A 10,462-nucleotide genomic window follows, 5' to 3' on the forward strand; every position below is an offset into this window, starting at 1 on the left:
TGAAAAACATCTTGATTCAAATTAAAATTTTAAATCTTGGGGAAGAAAAGGTGTTTATAATATGAGAGAAAATTATTGCATTTTAAACATCACTACATAGTAATTGGATAGGACTCCTCTCTCTCCGTATTTTAACAGATACCTAAGGAATGCCCAAGGTACATAAAGTATATGAATTAAAATTTGGATCTGCTTACTTCAGTTACACTGCTGTATTGCTGAGAGCCAACTTTTAATCTTAAAAATGGGTAAACATTAGCACTCATGTTGGCAATTAACGCTAAACACAATATTACCATAGCGGTTCCTCACTGTGGTAATCTGTGGCATCACAGGCTACACCACAGAGCAGGATAAAAGTCATTATCAAAAACTATTTTGATTTTTATTATTGAAATGATGACTGCACATACCCTGCACTCAACATTCACAAGAGAGCTGTATCTCACGAGAGACATTAAAAGCAGGCAGCCTCAAGTTTGAAAGAATATGTTGCAAAACTGCATTCTAACTACACAAGGAGATAATGCCATCAGCCAAAGGGAAGGGCTCACATTATTAGTGGTGCTAAGCCTGTCCTGAAAATCACCAGACAAAAGAGGACAGAACTAAATGTGTTCAGTCCCCTTGTGATCTTGTCAACCATGTTGCTTCTTCACTCAGAAGTTTGTGTAGCATATTGGAATCTCTTTTTGATTAAAGATACGCAGGAAGAAAAAAAAAAGAAAAAGAAAAAAAAGCTTTGTCTAGTAATCCTTATGCAGACCCCACAAACACTGTATCCTTCTCAAGGCTTTCAGCTTCTGCTATTACCTGCAGTAGAATTTTGGCCTAGTGCATTTATAAAACACTCTGGAACAAAACCAATACTTCCTGGCAATTGCTATTTCAAAAGTTTTGTGCAAGACTACACAGTTCAGAAGAGCTTGTTGGAATTGTTGTGCATTGAAGAACGTTAGAAAAAGCGTAGCTTTTTAGATCACTATCACTTTCTGCAGCCTCCAGTTACAAATGAAGAATGGCATAAGATGTATGCAGAATATGCATCAACTTATTTATATTTGATGACTCCCTTTTGTCTTTTGAAAAATATTCAACCATTAAGGCTGAGAAGTAGAGAGTAACAAAGACCAACTTTTAAAAGTGATTGGGATGGAGAGATATGGAATGGGACTCTGTAGAATAAAACCATCTGCTCATATCAAATTCATACCTTACTTAATGATGTCATTTAATAGATTTTAAGGAAAAAAAGATGCAGTCTTCCATCATGTTGATAAAATCAGTTTTTCTGAATTTAGTACTGGTTTCAAAATATTCTTCCCATAAATATAATATCTAAAATAGATCTTCAAGTATCTTAATTCTTACCTTTTGTAATTCTTTATTGTCATCATCAGATAAAAGTTACAAGCTTTTGAGGTTTTGTACTTAATTAGGCTACATTTTCTGCTAAAAGTTTTGATAAATTTATCAGATCTCATTTTACTTCTAGCCTCTTTTTCATGATTTGATTGCGATTTATTCGAAAAAGGGGTTTACACTTACATTAATTTGTATGAATGAATTCTCAAAGAGATCTGAGTTCAAATCCAAATCACAGGGCTTCAGGAAAGTTCAGACTCTCAGCTAAAGTTTTAGGTTCACAGTCATTCCCACTCTCTCCTCCCTCTTACCTCCTTCTTCAACCTAATAATACTTTGGGATCATGCTTATGGCAGAAATCAGTCTGATGTGAAAGAGCATCACAAGTGTCCGAAAATCGAAGGAGCATTGTTAAATACTTGTCCTTAAAATCAAAAGAGTGGAAAAGCTATTTTTGCTTTAACACAAATATGTTTTCTTTTTAAATGATTAGAATGATTCATTGAGTTGACTGAACTGCTTAGAGAAAATAATAAAAATAATAATGACAAGAGCTGAGATTTTAGAAGTTATTTGGAGCACAAAATCTCTGCTGTGATTTTAATTGAGAGCTTATGGAGTTGGTAAAGATTTTTAAAATTTATTTATTTATTGGTACCTAGCAATTTTTCCTCTGTAGAAGTTCTGTCACTGATAGTATTCTAGATGGGAAATGTAACAGCTAGTACTTTACTTTTCATCTGTACAATGGAATGGTGCCTGAAGTTGATAAGTAAATGAAAAGAATATTTTTATCTGCTTCTTTTTCAACATTAACAGAAGTAGCGCAGTCTTTTGTTTTGCTTCCTTTACTATGATGGCTAAGGAACTGGTTGACTGTGTATCCAATTTGTATACAAATTCAAGTGCATTCTGCAGCTATCTCACATTGATCTTATAGGAAAATCTTTTGTCTCAATGTAAAGAAACCTTGGGATCCTGTTCAGTATGCCATTGCCATAGCTAATGGAGGACATGTATATTTACCTCTTTTCGGTAAATCTCACTTCAGTTCTGAATAGATTTTTCAGAACAATTCAGATTTTTACAAATGTTCTCAAAAGATTTCAGTTCCACTGCGAAAAAAATATCAAAATTTAAGACGTTCTCATACAACAGAATTTTCATATTGGTTAGTAGATACTTATTTCATCTCCTCTCACCCTTTGCTAGCCATTCTTTTTTGAAGGAGTAGACAATGAACCACTACTTAAGTGGCAGTTAAGTAGTTCCACATATGTGTATAAATGCAGTTTTCATGGTGAAAAAAAAAAGTATCTGAGGTAAGCACAAAATTCAGTATTGCAATGAAAAAATATTTGAGTATCAGGAATATAATGACTGTAAATGCAAAACAAATTTATCATTATGAAAAAATGCACCCAATAATTCTCTTTCATTAAGGCAATCTTTGGAACAACCTTATCAAATCTACTTAGGTTTCCCACCTTCACAAATCTTATTTGCTCAAGACAGTGATGTAATCAGAGAGAGGTGTTTTTATTACTGGTTATGTTAATCATGCTTCCTGCATCTGTTAAGTGCTTCTTATTCTAAACCACGCCAAAATTATTAGGGAATTAATCAGTACTTGTTACCTATCATGATAATAGCTATTAATCACAGTTGTAATCACCAATTGATTAATTAAGGTAGCACTGTTCAAAAGATGAGTCATTAAATTTCCAGTACATCTAACTTTAAACTCAACCCAATATCTACAAAGCTCTACAAATACATTTCAGCCTCCCATAATTTATTACATATTGCTTTTTATTAACAAGTTCTACTTATTATAGTTCTTTCCAGTAACCCAAACAGGATTATTCCTAATCTGTATGTGGTTCCACACAGCATACCTACTCTAAATATAATAATTAGTTACACTGCCTAGTAATAAATGATGACAAGGTCAATGAAAACCCAACTCTACTTGTTTAACTTTGCCTTGAGTAATCCTTTCAGTGTGATAAACACCTTAGCCAAAGAACAACATTTGAGTGCATTCCAGAGGCTGCTACACTGAAGTTATTTACTTCCTTCTACTAGTGGATGCAATTTATATTAGCTTAACAGCATTTCATTCTATTAAGTTAGGTACTAGCTTATTTTTATGGGACAGTTTAGCTGTTAATTCATTGGCCTTCTTTCCCTATTACAAGTAAAAGAATTTGAATCCATTATTTGACATTTTAACAGAGGCTAGCTAAGCTACAAGATGGACACATCTTCTCTATACCTTCTTAATATTTAAAATGATTTTTAAAAAAAGTCTACCTTCTACTCTCATTACTCCATTAAAATGGATCATACTAAAATTCAAAGGTCAATCATTAGGCCTTGTTTTATCTGCCTCTATTTTGACACATACTGCTACTATACCTTACTTTTTTCCTCCTTTTTAGCTATTTTTGGCTATTACATTGCTTTTGTTAAGAGGAATAACATAATGACAATTTATGTCAGACAATCACTTTGTTACTCCATCTTTCCCCTTGTGAAATGATCCCTGCAACCAGCAGATCACTACGGTCCTTGTGAGAGCTCAGTCACTCGGGGAGAGCAAAGTTAAGACTTAATCATCTCCTCTATGAGCCCTTCTCAGTCTGAATTTTCTTCACCCATAATATGGAATATTCATGTGGAACCTGTTATATCCATACCATAATCAGAGTTTATATTCAGGAATTTGGTTTTCATGGCATCACCCAAATTAGATTCTGTTTCTTCAGTTTCTCACTGACCTAGTGTTTGAATAAGACCTTTAAGGTTTAATATTATAGGCTCTTATTAAAGAGATTAGTCCTTTAATTCTGTGTAGCTTCTTAGATATGAAATGGTTTGATGTCAGCAAGACAGAAATTAACTGCAGCTGAGTGCCTCAGAATATCTCATGAAAACTATTTAAAATCTATAACAAGATGCTGTAGCTCATGTGGAGCTCCTGCAATGGGATGGACAGCAAGCCTCAAGGTTTCATACTTTTACCTGAGAAACTGATCCCAGTCACTGCCAACCTCTAGTTTCACATCTCCCTGCAATACTGCTTTGGCACAGAGATTTTATACGACACATTTTCAGGGAAGCCAGATCCTACTGACCTGTTCTGTCAGTTCTGCTAACATAGCTGATCCCATAATGGCAACCATATCAATTCCAAGCTTACCATCCATGATGAGTTTGGATTAAGGTAACCCTTCACAGACTTAAAAGTTCAGGGCACTGAATACAGACCTCTTCTCTGGGCTTAGCTGTAGCTGCTCAGAGCTAACACAGAGATCAGGCAGCTAGTGACCTTGAAATAAAGAACTAGAAGCTGCCTCAGTAAGGGTCAAATTCTATTTCCCTGGGAGCTGTTTTAAGCTGGAGCTTTTGTCTTGGTCCTGTACAGCAGGGCTAGTGCCTGACCATGGATCTCATTTGTGGCCAGACTTGCCTGCCTGAGCTCAGACCTGCCTGATCACTGCAGACCTACCACGTAATCGGGGCTTTCAGCTCACTATTGTCAGGACCTGCCCTGCCCTTGGTGCCTGTCCTATTCACCCTGAGAAATCAAAAAAAGCTTGAGTAAAATATATGTGCAAAATATTTTCATGGCATATATTGCTTTAACAAATTTTAAATTCCATGGCACAGAACTAGAAAACAAGAAAAAAAAAAAAGGATATTTTAGATATTTTAGAGAAAATAGAAAGTATTCGAAATGTAATGGCTGAATCATTAGGATTTCTATTCAGTGTTATAGAATCCATACATATTAAAAGCAAATAGCCTGAGCAGGGATAATGGCATCATACAAACTATACCCAAGGAATTAGGGGCCGCTATCTAAATTCTCAGCATTTCTGCAAAAACTCTGTGAGATCTGAAGCTCAGTTATGTCTACTGTATTCACTGGATTTCTATCGCTGCCTCTTCTGTCCATCTTAAGTGCTGTCATTACAGTTTGTAACTTGCTAAGCAATGCAAATTTCAATGCTCTTGGGAGCAGAATGATAAAGATTCCGCATTGTTAAGAGCATTGCTGATTCATCTACCATTTCCCTGAGTACAGTTTTATTGTGAATTCAGCCTCAGAGGGACAAATAAAAGGGGACATTTTCAAACACAATCAATTTAAAGGATGAGATGTTATTGTCTTTTGGCAAGTGACTACTTCAATGGCAGAGCTGTTTGATTTGCAACAGTTATAAAATAGCTATTTCTGACCTCAGAGCATAGCAGAGTTAATTATGGTAGTAAGCAGTTTGCAGCAAATAATATATGTTGTGATGCTTTGGTTGGCATAAAAATGAAGAAATTTATCAAAGTGTGCTAACCTAGCATCTCCAAACACTACCTGATTTTCAACTTCAACAGGAAAAATCTGTCTTTGTTAGCAAGATATATATTATCAAGGGAAATTGTGTCTCATTTAATCTGTATATAATTCTTCTTGAGGTCATATTTTGGTCCCAAAGAGTGTTAGCTGACAGGCCAAACATGGAGTGCAGCCTTTCATACAAAGAACTTGTTCTAGCTGTTTTCACAAGACCTGCAAGCTACTGAATGCAGGGCTGGAGAAGATTTTTTAAGGCTGACTGTGTACTAAATGAAGCTTCCTGTGTCTCCTATCTGCTACTTACTTTATCATTTGTCATCAATAAGCGGAGATACTAGAGATTTAAGACAGATTTTTTCATCATTCACAGGTTGGCAGTCCTCTTGAGTTGTTAAATAAAGGATGAAAAGTCATTAATAAGAGTGCATTGCTCATATGTATATGCTTAATGATGGATTATAAGAGAATATTTAATACTAAAGCACAAAGCAGAACAATAGATATTAGATTCTAGCAAAATTTTCAGCAGCTCATTTTTCCCATTCCTGCATTTCACGGTTCCCAGGTTCATTGCTTCCTACAAGTCGAGAAAACAGACCTGAACTTTTCTAGGACATAATCAGGCAGCATCTGTGTGAGGACTTTACTTGCCTGGAAGTTTCCACTGTGCTTCAGTTAAACTCCCATTAGGTGTTACTCTCAATCACAGTCTGCATGCGTATCTTAAATACCTTTGCTTCAGCACGGGGTTTCTCTACTGTCCTCTCTATTTAAAATGCTCAATGTGACATCAACACTGGGTTCAGGCATATCATTATTTATTGTCTCCCTTTGTTATCTATCTGACAGATACGAAAATAAAAAAAAAAAAAGTATTTGGGATGCTGATATGAACTTTTGCTTCTAACAAGAACACTTGTAAGACTAGTCAGTTAAAACATGCGATGGGGAAAATAAGTCAGATCCTGTTTGCTTTAACACTATTTAAATTCTCTTTTTGCTTTCTCTATATGCTTCCATCCCTACTCCCTCTCTATACTAACACAGGTCTAGAGACACTGTTTCACATACCCTTCACAGTAGCATATGGTGCATTATATTGCTTCTAAGAAGCAGCAACAATTACTGCACATACATCATCAGGAGAGTTCAAGACGCCATACAATTTTTGCCAGTAAATAAAACATCATAAACTTCAAGCTTCTGTATTGGTCTTGGTTGATATCTGCCTAGTAGAGTTAGAGTTATGGGAGGGAAAAAAAACCTCTCTCATTTTCCATTAATCGATGCTCTGTTCCAGAGCAGTGGAATATCACTAAAAAGGAAAACTGTTTTTGGCACTGTCACTTACCAGAGCATGGCACTTTATGCTTTACTAATTTGTATGATTGAGTTTTGACAGAGCTCTTCAGCAGTATTTTATTAACAAGATGGACACTATCACATATTTTACACAAGAGAACAGATGATCTGGAGTCCAAATTCATGACTACTAGTGGAACAAAGAAGCCATAACTCACAGTGGAAAATTAGGGCAGAGTATTTTTTCCATCTGAGAACACAAATTCTAAGCAGTATACAGGTCTGAGCATCTTCTTTTCATATTGATTTTGAGTAATTGTATCTCTAAAAATGAGTACAAAGTCTTCTATCTAGAGAGGCTGAGAATGATTTCCATGCAAGTATCTTCAATTCAAGAGCATGTGATTTGTCTGCCTCCACAGAAAGAAGAGGAATTCTTATTAAAAGTCTGTTGCAGTACCACAAAATGTAACAATTCTATAAAAATAAAAGACATACAGTGGCTAAACTTGGAATAAATGTCAGAACACATAATTAATATAAAAATACTCTGACAATTGTAATATCTGTACTGACAGAGCTCTGGATTGCTGAAGTTACACTTGGTATTCACAGAGTAGTAGTTTACCTTACAAGAGTAAAAACTTTTACTACTTGATTCTGGAAGGAGGACTTCCAGGTAGAACAGTGATCTTTAGAACCCAAAAAATCAAAAAATGTCATCAGTACACAATTAGTTTAACTTTTCAGACACAAATAGAAATAGACTGAGCTACTCTCATAAAATGTGTATGAGGATTAATTCATGGCCAGGTAGGGAAACCAAGCCATAAATACGTATATGTTATTTTTTTTTCTCTTAGTAGAGTTTGTAGAGAAGTTCAGACCTCCTTAGGAACCTCTCCAGTGTAGGCTCTCAAAGGTGTGGCAGGAGGGCACAGTGGATGCAGACTTTCTTAGCATTTCCAAGACAAAAGCACAGAAAACAAGGCACTGTTTTTGTGCCTTGCATATAATGCCATGCATCCTCCAGAAAGATATCTTGGATTGAAAGACTTGTATTTCCTAGGTTTAGCTGCTGCAAAGGCTGAGAATCTCAGCCTTTAACTCGTAACAAGTCCATGAAATAGGCCTAGGTAATCCCTACAGGTCAGTACAGCTCCTAAAACAGCATATGCTGTTCAGCTGAGGTAAATTTTGCTATTCTTTGGGGACTCTGTGAAAATTTATTAGGATAACAAATATTCAGCAAATGTTCCAGTGTACCATGGAGCCTATAAGACAGGAGTGAGTGGATTTCAGCCATGGAACTTGAAATGATTCTTTTCTCATGCTAGATGAAAATAAAAACAACAAAAGTTACTTAAAAAAAAATTGTACATAACATGGGTAATTGAAAGGGAAAAAAGTCATGTTTAATCTTAAAAGTACAAAATGCCCCTTCATTGTTTTCTGTATCCAGTTGACAAGATTTGTATACAAATACAGAGTGCAGGTCCTCAGGAATGCTGCAGAGGTATGGTAGTTCAAAAGCGCCCACCTTTTTTTCACATTTGCTGGCTGAGTCTTTCAAAATCAGTATTGATGATCAGTATGGTGAGACTGACTCCCAAACCCAATTTTGAGGCAACATATGATGCTTTGCCACAAAGTTGTAAGAAACCTTTTTCTGCATGCTGCCTAGCAGTCCTACAGTCTGTCTCACTAGAAAAGTCCATCATTCCTGTAGCTTGCTTGTCATGTGAACATGGTTTCAGGAGCTTTGCTATTAAGTGCTGCCCAGGACAAATTGCAATTCTGTACAAAGAAAACAGGAATCCCTGATAATGAACAGCAAACTATCAATGTTCCTTTTGTTATTCACTGTCACACCATTAATCACAATGAAAATTCCTTTGGCGTTGTTCGTTTTCAGTAACTAATGTTTACTTCTATAGGAAAAGCTTGTTGACACTTCATACTAGAACTCAATGTGGATTTTTTTAAGGCTCATACATACATCTTGAAATACATCTCCATCATTGTCTGCCTATTTAGTAAGAGACTTAGTGTAGAAAATCATATAGCTTAGGTTTGAAAAATTTTTAATATCCAATTTCCTTAAGTACTTTCCCATCATTTTTTGTCCAACATAAAACTCAAGACAAATGATCAGAAGTGCTCAATGCTGATGGATGCTACTGTACTAATAGCAATCAGTTTGCTCACCTTCAAAACAGATATGATGAGTTGTCAGATGTACTAGAGACAGTGAGATTGATTTGCTATCTGAATGATAGCAGGTTTACTGTCTGACAGCACTGCTCACTGGTATCTAGCCTATTTGAAGGAAGTGGCAATTCAATCAGGCTGGGCCAGTCGTTTTGGGTATATTCTACATCTTTACATATCTCTATCTGTATGCACATATAGTTAGCCGTTAGATCTATGCTGCTTGAAAGAAAAAAAGAAGAAGGTACACAGCTCTCTTTATATTCAGAAAATCCACATTAGTGAATGGAAAAAAGACTACTGAATCATAAAGAAGAAACAGTAATTACTCACATTACTTATTACCATTATAAAAAGACTTGGTACTTGCTTTACCAAAGAACTGTATAAAGGTTAACTTGAAAAGGATAGAAAAAAAACATTATAAGGAAAAATCACTAAAAATGAAGACTTAATACAGCATTAATACTGGTTGCTCCTAAGAAAGCATAAGATATGAAAGAAGGTTGTGCTAAGGCCCTCAACATGTTATCATTTATTCCCCTTTAATGTGATTGTAAACATATATAAAGAAAACCAATCTACTGATCTGGTGATATTATCCTCTGTATTTGCATTGGTGTGAAGTACCACAGAATTAGAGAATACTGAATCCAGTTTATTACAGGTGAAGGCAATAGTCTGGCTGTCTAAGAATATATAACATTCCTTTAACATAAAATGCATAATACAGCCAATAAGATTCTATCAAGAGTTTACTACAATATTCCCGAATCATCTTGTTGTGTGATAATGAGTCTCTCTAGGATGTTCTCTACTTTAGCTTAAACAACAGTGAGGAATATTTTCTACATGGTTACTCCCCCAGTAAAACTTTTACACCAATGCCACAAACACTGAACAACCTGAAGGCTTAGGTCTTTCATTCATGTACTGCTTTGACTAGAACTTTTTCTACCAGAAATTGGTCTCACATTACAACATGTTAGTTTACTAACAGTGGGCCATTGTCAATAGACTGAAGATAAATGACATTATCAGCAATCAAGTGAATAATCTCCAACCCTATACCTAATAAACATTACGAGGACCTTTTAAAAGAAGTCATTGTACAAGGTAATCATTTGACCAGTAAAGACTAGCTCCTTACTGCACTGTGCATCTTATGGAATCACAAGAGCTCAACCCTTGCAATCTGTAGGTCTTCCAATGCACACTTTATAT

Source organism: Tetrao urogallus (assembly GCF_951394365.1).
Source record: "Tetrao urogallus genome assembly, chromosome: 6".
Classification (NCBI taxonomy): domain Eukaryota; kingdom Metazoa; phylum Chordata; class Aves; order Galliformes; family Phasianidae; genus Tetrao; species Tetrao urogallus.